Source organism: Artibeus jamaicensis, unplaced genomic scaffold, assembly GCF_021234435.1.
Source record: "Artibeus jamaicensis isolate MK-2021 breed Jamaican fruit bat unplaced genomic scaffold, CSHL_Jam_final contig_685, whole genome shotgun sequence".
Classification (NCBI taxonomy): Eukaryota; Metazoa; Chordata; class Mammalia; order Chiroptera; family Phyllostomidae; genus Artibeus; species Artibeus jamaicensis.
Window position 1 is genome coordinate 28,217,021 of NW_026521924.1, and position 26,077 is coordinate 28,243,097.

The 26,077-nt window shown below is 46.7% G+C and overlaps 1 protein-coding gene across 1 annotated transcript in view; it reads right to left on the bottom strand.

The window, feature by feature from the left end:
• B4GALT5 (beta-1,4-galactosyltransferase 5) overlaps nucleotides 1-26,077 on the bottom strand; it is a 65,308-nt gene that overhangs the window by 18,252 nt on the left and 20,979 nt on the right. The window lies entirely within an intron of this gene.

Here is a 26,077-nt window from a genome sequence, read left to right on the forward strand (position 1 = left end):
ATGAAAACATTTTTACAAGATCTCTGACCTCTCCGAGTCTCCTCCTTAACACTCCACAGCTCTACCCAAGAATGAAACCAGTAACTGTGCTGCCCACTTCAACACTCGGGTCCAGGCCTGGTCTTCTCTGCCTTCTGAAAGTGGTGGACCAAGACTCCAGCTCCTTTTCTTCAGGGTGTCTGGGGGAAGGGGGGGTCAACAGTGTGCACTGCCCGCCCACCTCAGCCCCGCACCTCAAAGCAACGGGGAAGAAAGCAGGGACTGGGTTCACGGGTCAACCAGGACACACTCGCTTTGCAATACACACACATAGCAAATCCTCGTACTGCACACCTAAAGCGAATAAAATGCTATACATCGATTGTATCTTAGTAAGAACAGAACAACACAAAAACCAGACTCTTTACACATGATCATTCAGCGTAGCTGCCCGGCCACTGTCATTCTGGAACGGGCACTCTACTGGGTTTTCCTTGCATCTCTCCCACACGAAACCTAGAGTCACAAACAGAGCAAATGTGACTCCTGCATTCCACCTGTGATCTCAAATACCGCGTCACCTGCTTTCAGAAACGGGGAGGTTTAAAAACTGCTTCTTCGTCCATGAATGTACCCACTCTCCCCTCACCACCGGGAAAGGGGTGTCTTCACAGGGTGGGGCCTTTACAAATTGAAACCCTGCTGTGTGTTAGGGATCCTCCGAACACTCGGTGGACTCCAGCCAGGCCCTGGCAGGTGCTCCGTGGAGAGCCAGCCGCCCCCCCCAGACCCTGTACGCATGGCCTCGGGCTGTCCTGGCTTCTCACTGGGAGGCACTGTCGCCAACGTGAAACTTTGTTAAGTCTCGCCATTACTGTCCCAGTGTCCTACACATAATGAGCACTACGTGACTAAATGGATGAAGTTTAAGTCCATTTATTTCCAGCTATTGTGTTTGGCGCATGTGCTGGCGATGGGGGTGGAAACTGGGACCCACCCACTGGCACAACCTCAGTATCGAAGACCCCAGGTGGCCCCCGTTGAAGGGGGACATGAAATGTTTCACAAGATTTCGAATCATCTCTAAGGTATATCATGAGTCGTAAACTAATAAACAAAGGAGGCTGATGCTCAGAAGTGAGGCGGCACTTGCAAATCAGGCTGTGCGTGACGCGCCAGGCAACCCCGAGCTCAACTTCTGGCACTGGCAGAGAATAGCTCAGGCCGTGTTTGTTCTGTAGCTGGAAAAAGTGATGGGAAGAGGTAAACTTCAAATCCTTTAAAAAGTGCAATTCTCTGAAGCCTCTGAAAACAAGAGTTACACCTCCTGTTCTATTTACAGCAGGTAGCGCACTGCCTGGTCACACACAGGTGGTAGGCAGTCCATGGACACCTGTTAGACACAAGGTTTCAACTTCTCCCAACATCAGATTTCTGCTGTGGTTCTGTGGTGCTGTTATCGCTTGGGCTACAGAACGTACGCATTATACATATTATATATAACTGCCCTGAAATCCTCCTTCCACTCCCCGCATCTTAGGACGATAGCCTTCAATAACACAAAAACAAGTATTTGTTGAACACAGCATGTAACAGCTGTTAGTTCCTGCAGAAAATACGCCACCTCCTTCCCCACAGATTTCCCAATCTTCTTCTCTGTGCTCTTCAGCTTCCGCACTGTAAAGGGCACTGCAGTCAAGCTCCTCTTTTATTTCTCCCTTTCTTAGTTCTAGAATCCCAAATGCAGGACTGGTCTAAAGCAGTTCTCTAACTCTGTCCTGCCTCTCTCCCCGACAGAGCTTTTTTTCAGGTGGGCTTCGTAGCCCGCCCCCACCCCACACTAATCCACTGAGTCAGGGAGGGTGGCGAAGAACTGTGTTTGGAACCAGCTTGCAGGTGATGCAAGGTGGCTGGTCTGAGGACCACAATTCCAGAACCACAGTTCTAGGGAATTTCAGCTACATAATCTAGGTAATGGTAAATAACATTTATTGAGCACTTAATTACATAATTATCTTAAGAGGCAAGTAAACAATCCAATTTACAGTCAACTTCTAGGCCTCAGTTTCTCCACGTAGGCTAACAGCAAAGTGGATTTGAATCAACGCTCTAACCGCTGGGCTTTAAGGCCTTTCCTCTATCCACTTTCTAGCCATAATCTTCTCAGGGTTTCAAGCCCCCCAGTGGTTTAAATGACTACTCTAAGGGCACAGCTCTCAAACCTTTCTCTCTCACCAAAGCTGCCGGGTGGATGTTCCTTAACTGCACGTCTACCCACACTGCGCCTGCTTCTGCCACGCAAACCCCATGAACCCTTCAAACCCCTGCACACACTTCTTGGGTCTCTCCCTTCTCCAATCTCTGTGGTTCTTACAGATGATCCAAAATGGGCCTTTTGTTTACATTTTGTCTTAGTTTGCTAACAGCTGTCTCGCATCAGTCTTGCCACCCAACTAATAAATGACACAAACCCCATCTTATGCTTTTTTCTAATTATCCACAAGAATGGGCACAATGCTGAAAAAAACAAAAAGCTGAGGAAGTAAATTTCACACAACAAAAAACCCCCACAACTGTATAGACTTGAGATTGGATGGGATTTTAAAGAACACGTTTCAAAAACATCCAACGCTTTCACACCACCCCACAACTATGCCTTTTAAGAACGCACAGAGTAAGCATGTAAAATCTGCCACCTTCAAAGAACATTTTACTTGGGTTGGGTCCAACATGGTTCCCAGTCACTTTCACCCACTGGCTCTCATTCTGCCCCTTGACAGAAGGGTCAAAACCTTTTCATCTGCTTCAGATATTATCAATCACCCTCACCCTCACCCCTACCCTACTCATAACTGCCCCGCCCCCAGGCTACACAGCCCCACCTCCTTCGTGTGCCCCTCCCACAGCAGCATCACACCTGGCTCCATCCTGGCCGCTCTCCTCTGGACACTGGCCCTGTGGTCTACACCTGACAAAGGGCAGTGCCCAGGCGGGCAGAGTGGCGCAGGGGCAGCGTGACGTGTCCAGAAACCAGCTGAGCTACCCGCAGCCCCGTTCCATCTGTTCCCAAAGCTCTGTCGTCCTGAGCCCCCTCTTGGAGACCCACTGTTCACAGTAACTCGAGACCAAAGAAATTCTCCGACACAGATGTTCAGTGATCTAACCCGCCGCCCCCAGACCAACCCCTGAGCCCAGAGCAACTAGTAACATCAAGCGATTCTCTGCAGAAGTCACTTTGGGAAATTGTGTGTTAGATTTCTGTTAAAAGAATTTAAAACTTCCATTACATGGTAGGTAATCCATCAGTCGATAATTAGCGAGTGCTGCTGGAACACAGTCAGGCTGTGTTACTGATTCCTATGAAGCCTGCTGGAGGCCGGCCCTCAGTCTTCTCAGATGTGTCACTGCTGAGCTCTCCCCTTTCCTGCTCTGAGCTCACGGTCGGGTACACAGACCCGACTGCGGGACCTTCCTACTGCCCCGACCGACAGTCTCGGTGCTGAATTCAGCCCACGCCAGCAAGCGTACATGCACACACTCTGCTTCTGATCTAAAATATCTGAAACTCACATCTTTGAGAAGTAGGTATCATCTTCGTTTTTTACTTTAGATAAGGAAAGCCTCCAGAAATCACCTACCCAAGGTCGTACAGTTAATGAAGTTAAAACACAGAAGGAAGTAAGGTTCCACAAGATTTTGATGAGCTTTTTTCTTTGAAAACAAAAACGGTACTTCCTGGTAACACGGCCCTGATCCGCAGTGGCCAAATCACAGCTTTACACACGTTTTGAATGCCGACGCACAGTTACTGCATCCTCCACCGTTCCCGCGTCTCCTGAGCACTTGCTCCGGAGTGCTCGTCACACACAGCACGTGGGGGAGCAGGGGGGGCACACCAGGGTGAGTGAGGCAGCACCGGGTAAGGTACAGACAATTCCGCAAGAAATTATAGCGCGGTTCGACAGTGCTAAAATACTGTTTACTGCAAGTGCAGGCTGATCAATAACTTTTTTACACTTTCATGAGCAACTGCAGTAGTTACCCAGACCCCACATCTAAACGGAGGGCTCGGCTCTCGTAGGACCACAGGCTGGCTGAGGAAAACACCACCCCCCTGACCCCCCACCCCGTTTGGGTTTACATAATCAATCGGCAATTTCCAGCCTGGGGCCAACACAGCAGCAGCCTCGGCAGTGGCTTTACCTGGAGTTTCCAGGACCACAGCACTAGATCTTGGGCAGGAAGACCAGCTTCCCTCTCCATTATTAGCATTCCAGCCAGCCCTGTGTCCTCAGAATCAAGTAACACAACTGTCACTTGAACACACACATTAACAAATGCCACTGACTCATAAAAAGGCCTCACACGACAATGAAACCTGACATTCCAGATTAGGAGCAAAATGAGCCCAGGGGGAAAAGGCAGAATTACGAGACTCTATGTACTTAAGAGTTTGCAACGTTTTCTAATCCTAAACATGTATATCCTTATTGTTTGTTACATCTGGCCTGGCCAGCCGTAAGTAGGAAAAAGCCATTCTATCCTGACTACCCCTTACAATCGGTGTCTCGCCCCGAATGCCCACACGCACCAACACATGCACACCCCATGCCTTCCCTGCTCCGTGTTTCTAGTTAACATACCACACGGTTTCCGATTTGTCTTGTCTACTGTTATCTCCCTCGCTGAGACGTGAGCCCCAGGAGGGCCAGGAGCTTCGCCCCACCCCGGAGGCTACAACAGTGCCTGGGATGCAGAGGCAGCATCATAAATGTCCGAATAAACGAGTCTCTAAGTTGGGGCGATTCTGAACCCGGCTGTGCCTGGGAAGGCACGCAGCACGGGCTGCAAGTCTCCCTGGTGCCAGCGCTCTGCTCCTTTATGTGAGGAGCCCGAGATGCCGTGCATCAGCCAGGGTCACTGTGCCAGCCTGTCCCGAAGTTCAGCAATTCTTCTGTACAATTTAGCAGAGCTGCCAACTAGATCGCATCCCCCACCCCCCAAAAAACGTTTTCGGGTCCTCTCACTCCTCGGAGCGAGCAACATTATCTGTAATATGAGGAACAGTTCAAAACAGCCCCAAACTGGAGAAGTCCCTCTACAGGAGACCAGGTTAAAAATTTGTGGCCTTGTCTAAAGAACTGGCCACCAAGCCGGGCTAAATACACACTGTTGAGTTTCCTGTACACACAAGTAATAAAAATTCTCCTTAAAAAATTGTAGTCTATCCAAATTTCGGCATACAGTGACCAGAATAAACAAAACACAACTGCATGCAACCCCTGGGTGAGTCTCTCACACATCACGTGAGAGGACAGCGGAGAGCACGCATGGTGTGACCCCACTCACATGAAGCGCAAACACAAGCACAGCTAACCTACAGTGACAGAAGTCAGAGTGGGCATCAGCTTCTGGTCATCTTTTATTTCTTGACCTGGGTACTGGTTGCGTAGAGATGCTCGTTTTGTGAAAGTTCACCAAGGCATTCACAGATCTGCGCGTGTGCACGAAGGTACACAGGTTACACGTCAGTAAGGGGACACAGGAGAGCAGCGGCTAAGTCATGCTGTGAGGGCGGGGTCAAAATACCCAGGAAGAGCTGACTCCAGGATTGACAGAAGGGCTGTGAAACAGGAATGGGAACAGAACAAGTGAAGACGAAGGGCCTAAGGAGGGGGAAGACATCTCAGGAACTAAAAGCGGTTTGGCATGGCTGGAATGAAGGGTATGTACGGCAAAAACGTGAGAGGAGCCTAGAAAAAGAGGGCAGCAGGATCACAAAGGGCTTTGCGTGCTATACTTAGGGACTGACATTGAAGAAATGGCCCAGGATCAGATTCCAGGTGGGCCAACTAGGAGGCATCAGTCAAAACAAGAAAATTCCCTCCCATGCAAATTCATGGCTCCAGATAAAGAATTGCGCTTTGCAGGATCCAGGCAAACTCCTTAAAGGGAGGGACTTCTTTGGATGAACTGACTAAATTCTCTATGTAGAATCCCATTTGGTTACTGAAAGCTGGGTATCCAACTCTTATCACAGAGCTGTTTTCTACGTGAATCAGCAGGGGGAATAACGCTGTCTGCCAAGTCTTGGAGCAAGCAGATGGAGTGAAGGTGTCGAGATACAAAGCCAGGTACGTCGAATGCCGACCGCATCCAGGGACAGCTGGGGCGGCGGGTGGACATCTGACAGTCAGCAGAGATGCTGCCCAGCATTCGGGCAGGCCAGCTGGACCAAGCGCTCTTCCCCTGGACACACACTGTGCCTTTGTCCTGAAACTCCCGTACAGACCACACAACGTGGGAGTCATAACCGACTCGAATACACTCCATGAAGACACCACAACGAATCTGTGGACCACGGGTTACACCGCGATTCACAGGTCCACGCTTTCAAAATAAAATGAAGGATGCGGGAGGGGGAGAAAGGAGCAGAGTGGAGAAGGAACAAACAGAAGAAAACAGAAAGCCTCTCTCCTCCCACGACGAGACATAAGACAAAATAAAAATGAAGAGGAAACAACAGAGGTGTGTCCTAGAAATGTTGATTTTTGATTTTGCTAGAAAATCTGCAGAACCTGGGCTACCTATTTTGTCCAATATTTTCCAAGAAAAACCAGAACCCACTTTCTCTATGATAAAGTCCTGTAAAAAGTATGCACCTCCCGAGCCCCTTTCTAATGAGCGTTGTCTCGCTTCACTGAGAGGTGGGCTGTTACCCCCACTTTGTAAATGAGGGGACTGAGGGTTACATAAGTAATGATGGGTAGAGCCGAGATTTTCACCTCTTTGTCCCCAAAGGCTAAGTTTTTAACAAAGATGCTCCGCCATCCCTCAGGGTCCCAGGGCCCAGGAACCCCTCACCGGCATGCACAGCTCTCACTGCCACGATTTGCCTACCGGTCCTTTGATCTGGATCTTTGCTGATGATTCCTTCGCACACGACTGGCCTACGTTTCACTTCCAGGGCTCATAACAGAGGATGGTGCATCTTTAAAATTTATTAAGTGTTATAAAAATTTTTGTAAGTGTGAAGTTCCAATGTGAATCCTGGAATTTTTACTTTTCAGTTCTACTTAAAATGATATCAAACGATACTCATGGTATACACAGAGATATTAATATCCAAGGTTGTGGGTGACACATTTAAAAAAGAGAAGAAAGATTTTCTTTCTTTTTTTTTAGATGCAAGAAATTTTTTGACAACAAATTTACACCCTCTGGCACATCTATTTTAATGTTCTGCAGCAACTGTGTGGTAATTTTCACACAAAAAGCATTTAAAGAAAACTGTTGGAGGTGAAGGGAGGAGGGACATTGAGAGAGTAGAGAATCCCAACAATTACTTTTTGGTAAAAAAATTTTTTTCCTTTCTTTTTTTTTTTTTTTGGATGAGAGAGAGAAATAGTGATCAGTGCCTCTCGCACTCACCCTGACTGGAGACTGAACCTGCAACCTAGGTACATGCCCTGACCAGGGATCGAACCTGCAACCCTTCGGTTTACAAGACAATGCTCCAACCAACTGAGCTACACTGGCCAGGGCAGGAAAAATTTCACTTGCCGCATCTTTGCTTTCCTTGTCCTTCCCATTTGAGGCACTGGTTATGTTTCTCCCCAAATTCTGAACAGCACGATCAGTGACCAACATCCAGAAGTACACGCCCACAAGGGGCTCAGCACACACGGAGGCCCAAGTCTTGAAGTGAGTAGCGTGAATGTGACCCTGGGTCCGAGAAGACGACACATGACCTCTCCAGTGCTGTCTGCGTTGAATGCCTGCACCTAGTCTGGCCTGCCCTGGAGGTAGAGCCGCAGAGCGGGCACAGTTGTCCCTGACACGAATGTCCCAGAGACGCAGGCCAGGAGAGCAACGCCGCTCTCCGGACCTGACTCTGGACAGAGCCTCTTAGGCCCAACCTCTTCCCCTCTGTCCACTGACCAGGCAGGGCCACGACTCCTGCCCCTGCTGACCCCTCTCCTCTGCAGCGCTCTGGTGACAACTGCTCATACCAGGCTTTAATGGCTCTCTTCGAAACTTCTCCTGACAGCATTCCACCTCCACGATTAGAACAGTCTTGGCGCTTCCCCAACTGATACGTAAACTTCTATCCATGAGCACGAGAAATCTGAGCCTGTCTCTTGCAGCACGCTGTAACTCCTTAGGAGTGCAGACTGTCTTACCCTTTTCTTCATGGACAATGTCTGATAAATCGTAGACATGAGGCTATTGATTAACGAATTACAGCTTAGCATGAAGCGTACCGCGGCCACTTGGTGAAGGTGCCTTGCTTTCTCAAGTTAGAAGTATACTGATTTTTCTACAACCACAGAAGAAAGCTTCTAGAAGCCAGAAAAGGGCAGAGTGAAAGTGACACATGACCCACTCTGCTGGTGTAAGTGTAAGTTGGTCTCACCCTTTGGGAAAACTATCTGCAAACTCAGCAAAGAGCTATACCCTCTGAGCTAACAATTTCAATTAAATTACCACAAATACAAGGGCATTTTGTGCTTGATTTTTAAAGATTATTTATAAAAGCAAAAACTTGGGAAACAACTCAAAAGCAACAAAATAAGAGGTGAGCTGATACCTACACTTGATAGCATCTTAAACAGCTTAAAAGGAAAAACTATAAAACCTTATAAACAGAACGAATATAGAACACTTAGCATAGACTACCATGCTCTTAACCCCTCAAAAGAAATCTTCCTTCGAAGGAAGAACGGTGGAGGCCAACAAGAGCCATTTGAGTCTGGTCCCTGGCTGGCTTTGGGGTCCTCTCCGGGGAGGGGGACCTCGGCCACCCTGGCTGTAAGACAGTGTTACTGAACTATAAGGTTTTCTCGATCTTTCTAACCAGCCCTGACCCCCATCGCAGACACACTGAAGTGCAGCGCAAGCAGGTGCCGCCGGAGCCACACAGAGGTCCGCAAGTGAAAACCTGAGTTTGTGTTCCCACCGAACTGCCAAAATGTAACTTATATAACAGGGACTCTGCTTTTGCAAATTACGCAAGCCCCTGCCAGCTCTGGTTCTTCCCCTTCCCTTTGGACCTGGAGAATCACTATACTGAAAAGTCCTTCTCAACCTAAAATCCCACGATACAAGGAGAAGTGCAGTGCAGGGCGCAGAGTGGGTAACGGTGTATAACTGCACAGTGCCAGCTGGCTGCTGGGCTCACTGCACTCGATCACTGTGCACGGTGTACAAGTGCTGAATCACTGTGTTGTACACCCAAGACTAATATATTAGTGTATGTTAATTAAAGCAAATTTAGAAATTAAAGTAATCGAGTAAAACCCCGCAGTTATAATTTAATTGTTTTCTCCTCTCTTGACTTTGGGAAATTTGGCTGACATACATCTCGGATTTGCACCTTCCCCCTTGGCACAGAGGGCGAGAGTGTGACCGCCTACACCGCCGGTCCTTCCCAGAGCAACAGCGCCCCAGCCTTCTCCATGACAGAGCTACGGAGTGGTGGCCGAATCAGACGGAAAAGTGCGTTCCCACAGCACCTCCTCCTCACACGCCCCGGTCAGGAGACTGTACTGGAGTGGACACAGGTCACAGACAGGCTTCCAGTCTCCCTATGTCCATTCTTCCTCTCTTACTATGCTGAAAAATGGTGTTTTAGTGATGATGGAAAAGAATGCAATTCCACAGCAAAAAGTTGCTTTTTTTTCAGCTCTGAAATACTCTCTGCCTACAAAGAAGTTTCTTCTATCCCTTTGCAAATATGTAACAAAATTTTAGGACAAAGCTAGAAGTTCCATGTCCAAATGATTCAGAAGAATGGTCACAATGGAGGTTGGTGAGGACTGGGGAACAGGTACATAAATTGGTGTAACCCACAGAGGACGACCTGGCAGCAGGGATGAAAGTGAAACGCTCGTTCTCTTTAACCCGATAGTTCTCACATTCAGCTGCGCATCCTATAAACTTAATGGACCGAAGAAGAAGTATGTCCAAGGGCGTCTATCAGTATTAATAAAAAGCTGTGTGGTTCAGAATGAGCCACGCCAAAATGGGCCTCAGTGATATGCAAATTACTTTGAGCTAAGGGAAATTTCAGCTTCAGGCTCAAAAGAAACTTCTGCCCCTCCCTTTAACTGCGTAGAACTTGAATTAGGGGCCTTGCCCATTCAGAGATAACTTCTTCTGACCTATCTGCAGGGCAGGGCAAACCTCTCTACCTGCTAAACATCTGTTCTTCCTCCAAAGACCCTTTGAAGCTCCCAAGGTGAGCATCTCTCTCATCCCTAGCTCAGATGTCCTACAGCTCATCCCCCTTCCTATTCCCTCTCTCCAGAATGTGGGGTTCTACAAATCTATGTATTCAATTGGGTTATTATTCTTCCCTGGCTAACCTGCCTCCTGTCTATTTGATCATTAGACCAGCCAGAAGAACCTTGGATGCAGAGGAAATTCTGTTCTCCCCGACAAAGCGAAACCCTAAACCTACCTAAACATGCAACAGAAGGGAACAGGGAGCCCCTGGCTGGGCTGCTCGGTGATTGGAGCATCGCCCCGCACACCGAAGGCTGCGGTTCTGATTCCCAGTCAGAGCACACACCCAGGTCGTGGGTTCCATCTCCCGTCCGGGAGTGAGTAAGAGAACCAACCAATGCTTCTCTCTTTCTTTTTCTCTCTCCCTCCCCTCCCCCTCCCTTCCTCTCTCTCTAAAATCAATAAACATATCCTCAGGTGAAAATTAAAAGAATTTTTAAAAATTTAAAAAGGGGGAGGCCTAGGAGAAAAATTATGTTAATGTCATATCATGGAAAACTAAGCAATCATTTCATTTTGAAAAACCATATTGTATAACAATGTACACAGTATACCACATTTGTGTTAAAGCAAAAGACTAGAAAATATATGCATAAAATGATTTTAGAAATTGTACATCTAGATGTTCAGTGTCACTCTGCTTAGAATTATGGGTTATCGACACTATTTTCATTGTTACCATGTAGCATTTCCATAACTGAGAAAACCCTCGCAGTAGCCAAATCTGTCTGAATGCACCCCCAATTTCATGGTGTCCGGAGGTACTGAGAATGCCCTTTTTATACAGTGTCCAGTATCTGTGAACACACTCTAGGAGCGCTGCCTGAAGATGTGTCTTTTTCTTTCTTTTCTTTTTTTTAGAAAACAATGGTCAAGTATTTTTAAATCAGGGGCATGAACGATGGCAACCTTCTGAGGGTCCCCCATCTGCTGCCAGACTGCTAAAGCCACAGGTACCTCGTGCTGAGAGCCCTTGACGCCAAACCCAGCTTTAACACTTGATCTGAGGTTTCGGACTTTCCCCAAAACATAATCAACCAGCCTGGAATTTTCTGATCTACACCAATGAGGTCATCTGTCACTTTGTACCTCTCCATCCCCACAGAAAGAAGAGGCAGGTGATCTGCATAATAAAAACCCTTCCCTGCGCCCCGCCCCTTAGATGACTTTTATTTCCTTGTTAACAGCTCCCTTGCCCCTCCTTCTTCCTATGAAAACCTTCCGTTTTGTACAAATCCTTGGAGTGACCTTGGAGCTGCCCGGATGAAATGCTGCCTGATTCATGAATTGCTCAATAAAACCAGTTAGATCTTCAAATTGACTCCTTGACTTTGTTTTTTAAACAACACACAAACAATTTCCCCAACCCCAGACTATCATTCCACCTTTGCCTACCCCCAGATGATTCACAATTATCCTAAAACCTGGGTTGCTTCTCACTATAACTGCACTAAGCAAATTTCTTCTGCCAAGCTGACAGCCCCAAAGTAGTCTTCCACGGACAGGACTTTGGTCTCCTTCCTGATCCTCTTTTGGAAAGGCGATTATTCTCCACGCCAGGAGGATAATATATTATAATCATATTATCGTTAGCCTGGGAAATTATAACAGCTGAACAGGGTGATCTACTCTTTGGGAGTTTGAGCGTTTGCAGAAGGTACCTTTCTAGCCAATATTGACACCCAAATTGTCAAAACACGTGCAGTCAGAGCCATGATTTCCACAGAAAGGGAAAAATTACCAGAGAAAGCAAGTGACAAAGTCTCAGCTCGAAGGCAGCGATTTTCAACCTTCTCCGTCTCATGGGGCACATACACTCATTACTGAAATTCTGCGGCACACCAGATGGCTACTGTTGTGTTGGTTGGTGTACCTTTTTTATTTGGCACTTGAAGGGAAAAAGAGGTCGGTGCCCCTGGCTGCACAGTCAGGTACTGCATGTCTTAAATATTATCCTGGCACACAGCTGAAAACCACTGCTCTGAGCCATAAACACTGAGCAGAACAAGGTCTCCCCCGTGGACGTGAAGTTCTTCCTCCAGTTCAGATGGCTTTTCTTTCGTAAACATCAAATTATCGTACTAGAGAGAATTCTCTGAGCCATGAAGAGCCTGCACTCATTTTCTGTCGTCTGTTACATCGCTCTGTCTTTCACTGGGTCCAGAAAGATCCGGCACTAACTTTGTTTCTTCAGCGAGGTCATGTTCACCTGATTAAACAATGCGACACCCACCAAGTCCACAGACACAGAAGGTCCAACCTACTCTACAACTGAGTGTTGGAAAGCACAATGCATGGTCAAACTTTTAAGACTATCCTGGAGTGTTTAAAAAGAAATTCGTCCTGATTACCTGACTGCAAAGGGGAAAACGCACATTTACAACAGAGCGATCAGACAGGCAGCACCTGACTAGGGAATCAAACGGGGCATCACTAACATTGGGACAAGCCAGTGAGAACTTCAAAGTATTTTTGCCCAAAACTTTTAACCTATATTCAATCAAGTTTGTTTTTTTTTTAAAGATCTTTTATTTAATTTTGGAGAGGGGGAAGGGGAGGAGAAAGAGAGGGAGAGAAACATCAATGTGTGGTTGCCTCTCACGTGGTCCCCACTAGAGACCTGGCCCACAACCCAGGCATGTGCCCTGACTGGGAATGGAACCAGCAACCCTTTGGTTCCTAGGCTGGCACTCAGTCCACTGAGTCACACCAGTCAGAGTTAATCAAGCTTTTAAACCATCTTTCTGTTGACAAAAATACAGGGGATTAAGAAACACATCAAACTGACACCTGGCAATCCCAGAACATGTAGACCGTCTACAAAACACCTGGCCTGGCCTCTTCAAAAAGTTACTGTTGTGTGATGGGGGAGTCAGGTGGGAAGGTAACCACAGGCTTGAGACCAAAGAGATATAATCAAATATAATGTGATTTGGGGGAAAGAGCAGCTGTAAATAACATTTTGAGCACCACCGTGCAAATTTGGACATGCACTGGATATTAGAAGATATGAGGAAAGTACTGTTAATTTTCTTAGTGATTACGGTAGTATTGTGGTTATACAGAATATCCTCTTTTTTTTTTTTTAAATATTTTATTATTTATTTATCTTTAGAGGGGAAGTGGGGGAAGGAGAGAGGGAGAGAAACATCAATGTATGGTTGCCTTTTGTGCGTCCCCTGCTGGGAACTGGCCTGCAGGGAACCGGCCTGCAACCCAGGCATGTGCCCTGACTGGGAATCGAACCGCGATCGTGTGGTTCGCAGGCCCGCGCTCAATCCACTGAGCTACACCAGCCAGGGCAGAATATCCTCTTTTTTAAAAAAAGATGCACACTGATATATTTAGTGGTTATTGCTCTACAATTTAATTTCATATGGTTAAAGTGGGGAAGAGAAGAAAGACAGAGTTAAAATAAACAAAGCACAATGGTAATAATCATTGATCCCAGAATGGAGGGTAATTCTTTTAACGTTTAGTCTGTATGTTTAAATTTTTTTCATAATAAAAAGTTGAAGGAGAAGTTTGATTTTGGATGTATCTAAAGTATCAACTAAAATACATTAAAGTATATTAATGCTATTCTAATACTAAGAATCCTGTAAATGTGTCAACAATTATATAATACAGGGAGCAAATATCATAGAAATGTTCACATCAAAAATTAAAACATTCAGTAACTATTCTAATGACACCCCCCCCCCACAATTCTTTATTTTGTTTTGGAACCAAGAGTTGTAGTTACTCTTTAGCTATAATTTCATAAAAGAGCTGAAGAGAAATTATATTTAAGTCTTCCTGTTACTTCCTCACTTTATTTTTGAATGGCTTTCCACTGCTTTCAAGGTCAAGTTCAAACATAATTTAGAAGAATCCATAAAACCCACCCCGTCTCTGATCTTGCCACTCCCCAACTCCAGCCACAGGGGACATCAGCAATTCTCTGACACTAGCCAAGATCTCAAACAATAAGCTCCTATTATCCAAAAGTTAAAGACACAAAACTTGAGATGAAGAAAGGGAAGATAACCCCAGGAAAAATTGACTCTCCTAACAAAAGCCTGGGCTCAGGATGCAAAGGGAGAGGAAGGGAAAAGATTCCAGTGAGACCACACCCAGCTGAGCACCTCTCTCCTCTTACAGGCAGCATTCCTCCCGCTGGCTTGTCTGCGGGCCTCTCCGACTACATGTGCAACTACATCCTAAACCCAACAGACGCAGGGGAAACCGAATGGCAGGCCTTACACGCTCTGACACCAAAAGTGGCCTCACAGGACGGTCTGAAATTAAAACCTAACTACAGGAAGCTCAGAGAGTCCCAAAGAAGTTGGACCCAAGAAGGAACACACCAAGGCACATCATCATTACATTAGCCAAGATTAAAATGAAGGAGAGAATCCTAGAAGCAGCAAGAGCTAAGGGGACAGTCACCTACAAAGGAGTCCCCATCAGACTGTCAGCTGATTTCTCAAAAGAGACCTTACAGGCAAGAAGGAGCTGGAAAAAGGTATTCCAAGTCATGAAATCCAAAGACCTACATCCAAGATTGATCTATCCAGCAAAGCTTTCATTTAGAATGGAAGGGCAGATAAAGTGCTTCTCAGATAAGGTCAAGTTCAAAGAGTTCATCATCACCAAGCCCTTATTATATGAAATGTTAAAGAGACTTATCTAAGAAAAAGAAGATAAAAAATATGAACAGTGAAAGGACAGCAAACTCACGGTTATTAAGAACCACACCTAAAACAAAAGCAAACTAAGAGGACAGCTAGATCAGGAGCAGAACCATAGAAATGAAGATCTCAAGGAGGGTTAGCAACAGGGGAGTGGGAGGAGAAGGGGGGACAAGGTACAGAAAATAAGTAGCATAGATGGTAGATAGAAAATAGATGGGGGGGAGGGCAAGAATAGTATGGGAAATACAGAATCTAAAGAACTTGTGACACATGGACATAAACGAAAGGGGGGAATGGTGGGGGAGGGTGTGCAGGGTGGAGGGGAATGAAGGGGGGGAATAGGAAGGCATAATCAAGAAAATATATTAAAAAAAAAAAAACCTAACTATGAGTGAGTCACAGCAGGCAGTCATGCCCTCAACCTGCAGCTTCCTTGACAAAGGTCCGTCTTTACCTTAACTGAGCCTACTGCACCTACAATAACATATCCATTTTACTTTCATCCAGTCTCAGAGAACTCCCAGCTTTGCTTTCTCCCGCCTCCCTAATACGTCACCACCGGATTTCACGTAAACCCCTTATGTCTCCTCCTTTGATTCTGACATATAAAATAAGTGATAAAACTGCCATTTTCTCAATTGGTTGAGATTTTGCTTTCTGGCAATTGCCACCAGTTTGGCTCAAATAAACTCATAAAAATTCTCTACAGCTTTGGATGTTTCTTATGTTAGGGTCACCCAAAGAAAAAGGACTAATTCCTGAGACTGGCCTTCCTCTAAGACTGAAATCAATTCCTAGGCTTGTATGCCCCACAATAAAAAAAAAAAAGAGAAAAAAAACGACTGCAGAGATTAGGAGTTAAACCTCAGCTGACATTGACCCTCTGCTGGCAACCATGTAGCACTGAAATGCCACAAAAATTAAATTAGGGTGCTTTGTAATAGATTTAGCACTTTGTTTTTAAATATTAACGAGACTGCCAGAGGGAGCACATTTATCAAGGGATAAGAATCCTAGCGTACTCACTCAGAGGCCAATTAACATTTCCCACCACACCCAACAACTAGAGTCTCTAGGGTTCAAGGTTGCTTAAGACCCTGTGGGTTTGTCAACAGAGGCCTCTGCCCAATAACCTATTACATGCAATGCACCAGAGGCCTCGTGCACAGGGAAGCAAAGCCTGCACTGTTCCGACCACCTGCCTGCATTTTGCTGCTTTGCTCCGTCTGCCGTCTGCAGATCCCAAACCTTGCTGGCTGTTTGATTTTTAGTCTCTCTTTTCACCTTGGCTTTCCCTTCTCACAGTTACTTTTATAATCAGCAAATGTCTACCATTCGCAGACTGTCGGTGGCCATCTGTGCTTTTCACAATTAGATCACTGTTAAAAGGGAGCAAAATTTTCGGCCCTCGACTTGACTTCAACAATCTGGCAAATCATTAAAGAGGTGAGAGTATGACTTCATCCACCGAGCGGGGTCACTGTACTAACAAGGCCACCCTCCGCCAGACCTAACTCACGCAACTGTAGGCCCTTCAGGTGAGAGTTTTATTACCGTCTCTCTCCCCAACGCAACCCCTGTCCCCCCAAACAAAGCCTGCTACTTTCTGGGTCTCTGCTCGTAAAATGACTCCGCTCACCGATGGGGTAACTGACAAATTTGTAAGGGATTAAAATATCATCAGGTAAAAAGTGAATTAAAAAAAATATTGTTCTAGAAAAGCCATGAACTATAGAAGAATAAAATAAAAACTCAACTAAAGAAAAAAAAAGATCAGGCAGCACCAATGATAATCTCCCACCCACTAGATCCCTCAAAAGGGAGCCAGGGAAAGATCTCCCTCCAAGTGTCTTCTGCCAAGCTGTGGTCAGAGCACAACACAACTTTAGAAAATGATGCTCACGGCAAGACAATAATATGAAGTAATTTTATGAGATTATGCCTGCATTTTTGCTAAATAATTTATGCTGGGAGTGGTAATAAAAGCAGAAATGAAGTTAAGCTATTGATTGAAGACTGTGCTGATCTTGTCTCCCCCAAAAGAGAGGATGAATGAGTAAGTATCTCCAAGACAGTGCAGAAGAACCTGCCGACTGAGCTCTACCTTGTAAGAAGTCCACTGCTCCTATGGGCAATGCTTTTTGCACTTGGCAGTCGTGTGGGGTCTGTGAAGTCTGTGAAGGCCTTGGGCCCTGGGCCAGTGCAGGCACATGCAAAACTACTGGGAAGCCTGCTGCAGGGAGGAGAGGCACCGCAGACAGAGGACAGTGGACGGCCTGTCCTGGCCCGCGCAGGCAAAAATGACACACAGCGAAGACCAGATTAAATGGCATTCCTACCCTGCGTTCAGGAGGCCTTGTGCCTGCCGCAGGGGAGTCATCCTGGGGAGCCGAGAATTACTTCCACCTACGTAAAAACATAATCATTCCAAAACTATGGGACGGAGGCACTCCGATACCTCCCTAGGAGGCATGTGTGCCTATCTTTTAAAAGGGGGTATAGTTTTGCTGACTGCTTTCTTCCTTGTGGTATTTTTATAGCCTTTTCAGGAAAACAACAACAACAACAAAACTTAAGAGTATTAGAGGACACTGCAACTTCCTGATGTCACCTGGGGAGTGTGGGCTAGAAAAACAACCAACCACAAGGCTTCAGAGATAGGTTAGTCACGACTACGCTACCTATTGTGCAAAGCTGAGCCACGCGCAACTGGACAAGTTCATCTTGAGTATGAGTAGGTCTTCAGGTAATCCCCATCTGAACGATTGGCCCTAAGAAAACACATTCAGCCTGGTACAAAGCTCCTCATCTCCTTCCACCCCTTAATCCCCCCAGCACCACACCCCTACTCCAGTTTCTGCAGAGCAGCATTGCCAAACAGCACTATTCTTTAATCCACTGAGAACGTCAACTTTGGCTCCAGTGTACTATTACTCTCAATCCGGAACTCATGACAAGTTCTGAGCAAGTGACGAGTGATGAAGCATTTTCTCCTGCAGGGCGGCGGCGTGTCTCCCACAAGGTCTAGCGAGTGCGAGGAGTCCTGAGCAAGCGCAAGGGCCGAAACACTTTTTTCTCATCCAAATGAGATGAGTACAGGGTTTGACGAGTTCTGAAGCTGACGAGTACCAAGGTACGACTGCATTTCCGATTTTTTATCCCCTTTCACACATTCGGACTGAACACAACAATCTCTGATCTCAAAAGCTGGTGCAAATACTTGATGGTGATCATATTAAAGTAAAGGCTTCTTTGCCCTGATGGGTGTAGCTCAGTTGGCTGGCGCATCATCCAGTAACCAAAAGGTTATAGGTTCATTCCTGGTCCAGGCGTGTATGGGTGAGAATAAACAAGAAAAAGAAGTAAGGCTTCTTTGATTCTATGTGATCTACTTCTGATTTCTGAAGTGGAACTATCTGCATAGAGAAAGAGTATAAACTGCGTTTTTATTATGCAGCTGAATGGATGACCCCAAAATTTAATATCACCAGAATGCAATGCAAAATAAGTCACACCCTCCAAAATTGACATGCAAATTTGGCTGATGGGATAGGTAAAATATCTTTTAAGTTTTATGTCAGCATGTGCTGTGAAAGACCTTTTGTACCTGAGGACACAGAGTAAACAAATTTTATTCCTTCAGAGCACAGAGGAACAGCAAGATGAAGAATCAGACGACACTGGAAAGGAGCCTCCAACTCACCTGTCCCAGTACATCAGCCGGATACAGCCGAAGGAGCCGGGGCTAAATTAAAAGTTGAAGGTCAACTTGGTTATTCATTTCCCGGAGGCAGAACAATGGAATCAAGATAGAAAAGCAGAAGGAACGCAGGAACTCCAACAGGACAGAATGCACGTCACGGCGGCATTCACGGTCCAGAACATACGGGTAATAATTTTGCTGGACAAGAGTTTAGGCCCTTTCCAGAGTTGACTCATCTACTCTTCAAAGAACGCAGATGCTTTCCTATTGTAGACACAAGCTAGGCACCAGCCCTGAGTCCTTAGGTGGGTACATCCCTGGTGTGGGCACTGCCTCTGAAGGGCAAGACTTCAAACCAGCTGGCTGTGAGGTCTTGAAAAAAGCCTACCAACGCACGCTTGATGAGACGCACCATCTCTGAGCCCTGGAAGCTGTGCAGGGGCTCCCTCTTTGTGAGGACAGAGCGACACAGGACGCATACCAAGGGCACGCCCTCATCCAACTTCCTCCTCCTGTGAGCCTTATTCAAGGAAAAAAAAGAAAGACTAAGGAGTTTCATTTAATTTTGATGAAGTAGATATAATTTTCAACTTCACAGAAAAAGAAGCCAAGAGATAATCACTGCCTTGATGTGGCTTAAAAGCACCCACTAAGTTTGCCACCAAGACCTTGGCCTCCACGTGCTCTTCAATACGCTGCTGCTGCTGCTGTTGCTGCTGCTGCTGATGAGCAAAGGGGAAAATCCTCGGAGCTCCCGGAGCCCAAAGCAAAGTCCCCTCCAAAATCCCTGATATATTAATCTAATCCTTTGCCTGCTAATTACATTAAAAAAATTTTTTTTAAACTAGGGCCAAGACCCAAAGCTAACCACAACTCCGAAGGAAAGAACAATGGATACTCTGATCTTCCTTTTCAACTCTGATGGCAGCTGCCGGTTGCCAGCACTGCCTGGCTGACTCAGTGAATGGTGGGAAATGACCCGAGAGGTCTACTGGGAAGGCCTGCACCAAACTGTGTCTTGGAAATAACCTCTCGCCTCTCGTTTTCTTCTCAAAAAATTTTTGACAAAGTTTTGGGTTTGTTTTTTTTTTTCAATTGTCAGTCCTGAAATTAGGCTAAAAATGACTTTGCAATTCTACCCTTCATCGTTCTCTGCCACCACAGTCAAGAACATCTCCAAGACTTGCCTATGAGGCTGAGAGCTGGTTAAATAAACAACACCCTGCTGGCGTGTCAGCTGCGCGTTCTGTGGGCGTGACTCCGGACCCCGCAGACGAGCCGGGCTCTCCCTGCACACGCTCCCTGACGTAAACCCTGGAAACGGACAGCGGTGACGGTCGCACAGCACTGCGAGGGCACTTAATGCAACGGGACCACACATTTTAAATGGTTACAATGGTAAATTTCATGTTCTATGTATAAAAATCAGAATTATAACTTAGTGAAATTAAAAGTGGTAAACAGTAAACGTGAGCCAAAGGGCACAAAGGTTCTGAACTTAAAATACACTGAAGAGCTGAAACAACCAACACTCCCGAAGTGTCGGAACAGCCCAGACGGCGCTGCAGTCACCCTCACTCTCCTCTCACTCAGTCTCAAGACTTCAAATGCCAGACGTGAGCAGAGACTCCCAGGCTCACCAGCAGGGCCTTGACCTCTGCCCTGAACAGCTGGTCCATATACCAACTGTATCCTCAACACCCAACAGTCCCTCGGGCCCACAAACCCACTCCACCTGTAGCCTTCCTGTCCTGGTTAAGTGTAACTCTCCCCTTTCACCCTCAGCCCTTGACAGTCTCCTAAACCAGGCAGCGAGCAGCAGCCTTTTAAAACAGAAGTCAAACGATCTCACTCCTCTCTATTCAAAAACCTCATCTCACTCAGAGTACAAGTCAAACTCCGGCCACAGGTCCACAAGGCTCCAAACCAGGAGTCAGCAGATGCTGGGGGCCAGACCCCGCCCACTGCCTATTTTGTAAACAAAGCATTAGTGGAGCACCGCCACTCCCTTTCGTGTACGTACAGTGCTGTCTATGACCGAGTCGGTCATGTACAAGCGATAAAGCAGGGCTGAGTGCTTGCTCCAGACTGCAAAGCCTAAAACACGTACAACTGGTCACAGGAGTCTGCCCATCCCGGCTCTAAATGATCTGCACCTCACCTCACCTCTCTTTTTTTTTTTGAAGGGGTTGGTGGGATGGGAGGGTCTGTCAAGTGATCTTTCATTGAAATATTTTCTTTGCAGTTCATTGACCAGGCACGCTGCTGCATGACCACTGACGTCACCTGTGATGTCACCTGTGATGTCACGAGGGTGGCGGCCCTCAGCATCGCAGTTCACAGACTGGGCCATCCCCAGGATCTCTCTAAGGCACCAGAGAGTTCTCCAGCTAGAGCACAGTGCCGCATCTGTTGGGCAATCGTGACAGACCCCTTTCTGCTTCTGTCTTGTGGCAGTTCTTTGAGGGCTTCTGATGATCGGGACAGAGGCGGAAGGCACAACCTCAGCCCGAGCGTGTACCTTCTAAACGGTCCATTTCACTACAATCCTCACTCCTCTTTTTCCTCTCCGCCCCCCCACTGGCTCCACTCCAGACCCAAGAGCCTCCTGGCAGTTCCAAGATACACCAGGCAAGCTCCCACCTCAAGGTCACTGCCCTCCCTGCTCTCTGCTCGCAGCTGGGCTGTAACCTTCCCTGCCCCCCTTCCCACCACCTTCCAACTGAAAGGTTCGCTGGTGCAACTCCTAAAACTCTTTCTTTAGCTGTCACTTCAGCCAGACCTTCCCTAACCACACTGTAGTGAAAACTGCAACCCCTGCTCACCAAAAAACCACTTACCCACACTTGCCCCCTCTCTGCTTATCTTTCTCCATTAGCACTAACTGCCAAATATGACCCATAATTTTCTTTTTGTCTGACTTGATCCCCTGCATGCTAGAATACTATTAGCTCCGCACGGGCAGAGAACTTGTATGTTTCAGTTGTGTATCCAGCACCTAGAACAGTGCCTACTATACAGTAGCAACCCAATCAACATTCTTTAGAGACCAGTTTCTCAGTGAGAAATTCCAACCGCGTCTAGAGCAGGAGGAGCACCGCGGAGGGACCGCTCCTCCTCACCGGTGCTGGGCTGCTGCTATAGCAATCTTCTCTGACTCAGCACTGAAAAGGCACAATGATGGGAAGGGAGGACCATCAACAGGCCGTGCATTATTAATATGAGCCTTGGCACTGAAGCAGCGTGATTTGGAAAACAGGAAAATGTCCGCGGAGTAAGAGAAAGCGCAGCAAACAGCTTAAATAATTTTTGGCAGTGTCATACCATTCAGAAGTGGCCCTTCCAAGTCATTGTTCTTCTAAGTGGCTGGTCTTTTTCTCCTGTAACCCTAAGTTTTAGCCCTAATTCTGATTCCTCTATGGCCTGCCTGCCTTAAAATTCAGAGTGGATTTCTCTGTGTCAATTTGCTCCTGTCGACTTCCAGACGGCACATGAGTTAGACCACAATGAATGCGGGCTGCAACAGTGGCCTCTGTGGAAGCCCAAGGGGATATGCTCACGGCTGGGACAGCTTGTAAAACCTAGAATCAAGAGTCTGTCTTCTCTCCCTGACCGGTGTGGCTAAGTGTGTTGGGTGTCGTCCCGCAAACAGATAGGTGGCTGCTTTGATTCCTGGTCAGGGCGCATGCCTGAGTTTCTCTCTCACATTGATGTCTCTCTCTCTTTCTCCCTCTCTCCCAAAATAAGTCTAAAAATTAAAAAATAAAAAGGAGCCTGTCTCCTCAACCCTAGAACAAGTAACTGGGCATGTGGCCTGCCCTCCCCAGGCACACCAGGAAAGCTAATGGTGAAAAGCTCCCCTTACTCCTGTACCCACGTGGGGAGCCCTGAATCTGCCATCTGGCAATCAGGAGGGAATGAAAAGCAACGACTGGAGTTAACTGGAATCCAACTCTACATCTCGGGCAGTATGTATCAAATTAGGAAAACTAATCTCTCCTCTTAGACAGTGGTTGGCAGCCAGGGGTCATTTTGCTCCCTAGAGGACATTTGGCACTATTGAGAGACATTTCTGGTTGTCACGAGCTCGGGGAGAGGAGTGAAGTGGGACCTAGTGGGTAAAAGGCCAGGGACGCTGCTAAACGTCCTGCGATGCCCAGGACGGCCCCTGACCAGGAAGAATTATTCAGCCCAATATGTCACTTGTGCCGGGATTGAGACACTCTGCCTTAGACAAACCATTTAACTTCTTTATACCAACACTTTTAAATGAACCACTGATATCGTTAAACAACAAACACAGTAGAAATGTATAAGTAAGTAAGTTTGTACTGGCTGGTTCATGTTTAGATTAATAAACATGTGTTTTCAATGCCCTTTAAATTGGACATGTCTTCCTTAATATATGGAGCACAGAATAACATCTTTTCTACAACATAAGGAATAAAGCAAACGAGCAAGATTTACATCAAGCAGCTTTTGCTTCTGACTGTGACGGGGGACCTTGCTGCAGACAAGGGATCCTTCAGAGAATAGCTGGAAAAGTCAGGTAAAATACAAAAAGAAAAAGTCTGAAGACTGTGGAGAGCTGCTGAGGCAATCGGGACTTGCGGGGACGAAATCTGGGAGAAGGATGAGCGCCCTGGGAGGAGCCAGCATGCTGCAGCTGGTCCAGGCCCAAGGCGCTTGCCAATTCTGGGCACCAAAAACACGGCTGAGGGAGCGGGCAGACACCTGGGGCACAGGACTAGATCCATGGCTAAGAAGCAGTGAAACTAGCAGAATTTTTGTCAGCATCTCAGGTCTGAGGAAATGAAAACAGGAAAAACTCTTGTGGCCAGAATCCTGGAGAAAAGATTTGAGATGGTGTCCCTTTAACAGGTCAGGAGGCAGGAGACCAGAGGAAAGCCTCTGAAGAGCAGGGCAGAGGTTTCACCCACCCTGGGTGCCGAGGAGACGAAGGTTCGAGTTCAGGACACACCACCAGAGAAGGGTCTTGAGGAATACCTCGGGTTCACAGCTGGAACTCCCGCAGGGCCCCCCCACGGGTCCTGACCACAACCACACCCTCCCTTTGGTCACGTCAACCCCTGATGGGACGAATGGGACCAGTCCCCTTCACGTCTGCCCGGCAAACGGGGAGAGCCTTCTCTAGAACTGGATAAAACAATGTAGGTCCACCATGATTTCTTCTACATGACGTCCGGTTTTCGGTAATATCGCCAGGCTTGCCGACAGACAGAACCAAGTGGCTGAATATTAGAAGAAGAACCAGACAACAGGAGAAGGTCAACAGGGAATAACACGTACCAGAGTTATCGCTGGTGAGATTTAATGATAACTACATTCGTGAAAATAAATGAAAAGATAAAGAACAAAGATGGGGAGAAAATGGAAAACTCCACCATAAAATTGGAATCTATTTAAAAAAGTATCAACTAAAAATTCTAGACCCGAGAAATAATCAAAGTTCATTTAACGGATGGATTCGGTATCGGAGCCGACGCGGCAGAGAAGGAGAACCGGAGAACAGAAGACGAGGCGGCGGAAGACGCCCAGGCTGAGGACGGAGGGCAGGGAGGAGACAGAAGCGCACAGGCCTGTGCTGAGTGCGGCCGTGGAGTGCGTGGGAAACGGCGCAGGTGTGTCCACGGGCCTTCCATGCGGAAACACACAGGCCTGTGCTGAGCGCGGCCGTGGAGTGCGTGGGAAACGGCGCGGGTGTGTCCACGGGCCTTCCATGCGGAAACGAACACAGGCACTACCTCGGACAACCGTACAGGGTCTGTGCCACTTGGCCATTTCCAGGACAGGACGCTAATCAGAAACATAATCTTTTTGACTTGGTGAGAAAGACACAGAGAGACCCGATCCTTAACACAGTAAAGATGAAGCCTCCAAGGGCTTCCAGCGCTCTCCCGAGCAATCTCAACGTTAGAATGATCAAGGCAGCGTCAGAAAAAATGGCTCCACTTCTGCCCAAGAACTGTGACTAGAACCTTAATGGTACTAATTTACAACATTCCTTTAACCAACATTTTATTATAAAAAATTTCAAACATACAACAAAGTTGAAAGAATTTTAGTAAACACATATATACTCACCATCTTTTTAAAGATTTTATTTATTTATTTTTAGACAGAGGGGTAGGGAAAGAGAAAGAGAGGGAAAGAAACATCAATGCGTGGTTGCCTCTCATGCGCCCCCGACTGGGGACCTGGGCCGCAACCCACACATGTGCCCTGACTGGGAATCGAACCGGCGACCCTTCTGTTCTCTGGCCAGCTCTCAGTCTCCTGAGCCGCACCAGCCAGGGACATACTCACCATCTTACTCTAATTTTAAGTTTCTTATCACACATCTGTCCGTCTACCCATTCATCAATTCATCTCACTTTTTCATGTATTTCCAAGCGTTTTGCAGAGAGCAGGATACTGCCCTCTGAATACTTCAGCATACATATCATTAATAAGAGACCAATATTTGTGGATTTTTCACTTTTTGGTGTAAGACTTCATACAGTAAGTGTACACTGGCTGAGTTCTGACGAATGCACACACACACACACACACACACACACACACACACACACCCCTGTGTAACCCAAATCCCTGTCAAGACAGGAAACACTCCCATCGCCCCGGAAAGTTTCCTCGAGCCCCTTCTCAGTTAGTCCCCAGGCCCATCTCCACCTCCCAAAACAACTGTTACGTTGAACCCACTATTCTTCAGAACTGCATTTTGAACAATCCTCAAGTCTCTGGTGTAAAGAGTCAATCTTAGCCTGGTTGGAGTGTTGTCCCTTGCATCAAAAGGTTACAGGTTCGATTCCTGGTCCAGGCACACATCTAGGTTGTGGGTTCTATCCCCGGTCAGGGCACCCAAGGAACGCGACAGATCGCTAGTTCTCTCTCACATCCACGTTTCTCTCTCTCCCTTCTTCTCTCTATAGGAGCCATAAACTTATCCTCGGGTACAAAAAAGAAGTCAATCTTAGAACCATAATGAAGAACTCTCACTGTTGGATTTTAGTTTTACCTATAATTTGTATTCCTTGAATATCTGGCTTTCCCTTTCTGTATTATGACCAAACCGAATCTTTCTTTCTTGCCAAGAATGAACTGCTCTCTCTGCTGGGAACTGGTTACCTGGCTCTGTCCAGCAGCCAGTCCAGTTTGACATAAACTAGCAGAGTAATAAGCCTGTACACGGATCCTAGAACAGTACTCGGCAGACAAGTGATCAAAACGGTGCTTTCTGAACCAGGTAAAACTTCCTGGAGGATCAGGTTAACTTATTTTTATTTCTGAGACTACCTATCATTGATGGGAGGATATGAGTCATTCTGATAAAAACGGAGGTGTGGCACCGTCAGCCTGCTTTAGATGTTACTGCTATAAAACACACACAAAGGAATGTTCTCTGCCCTGG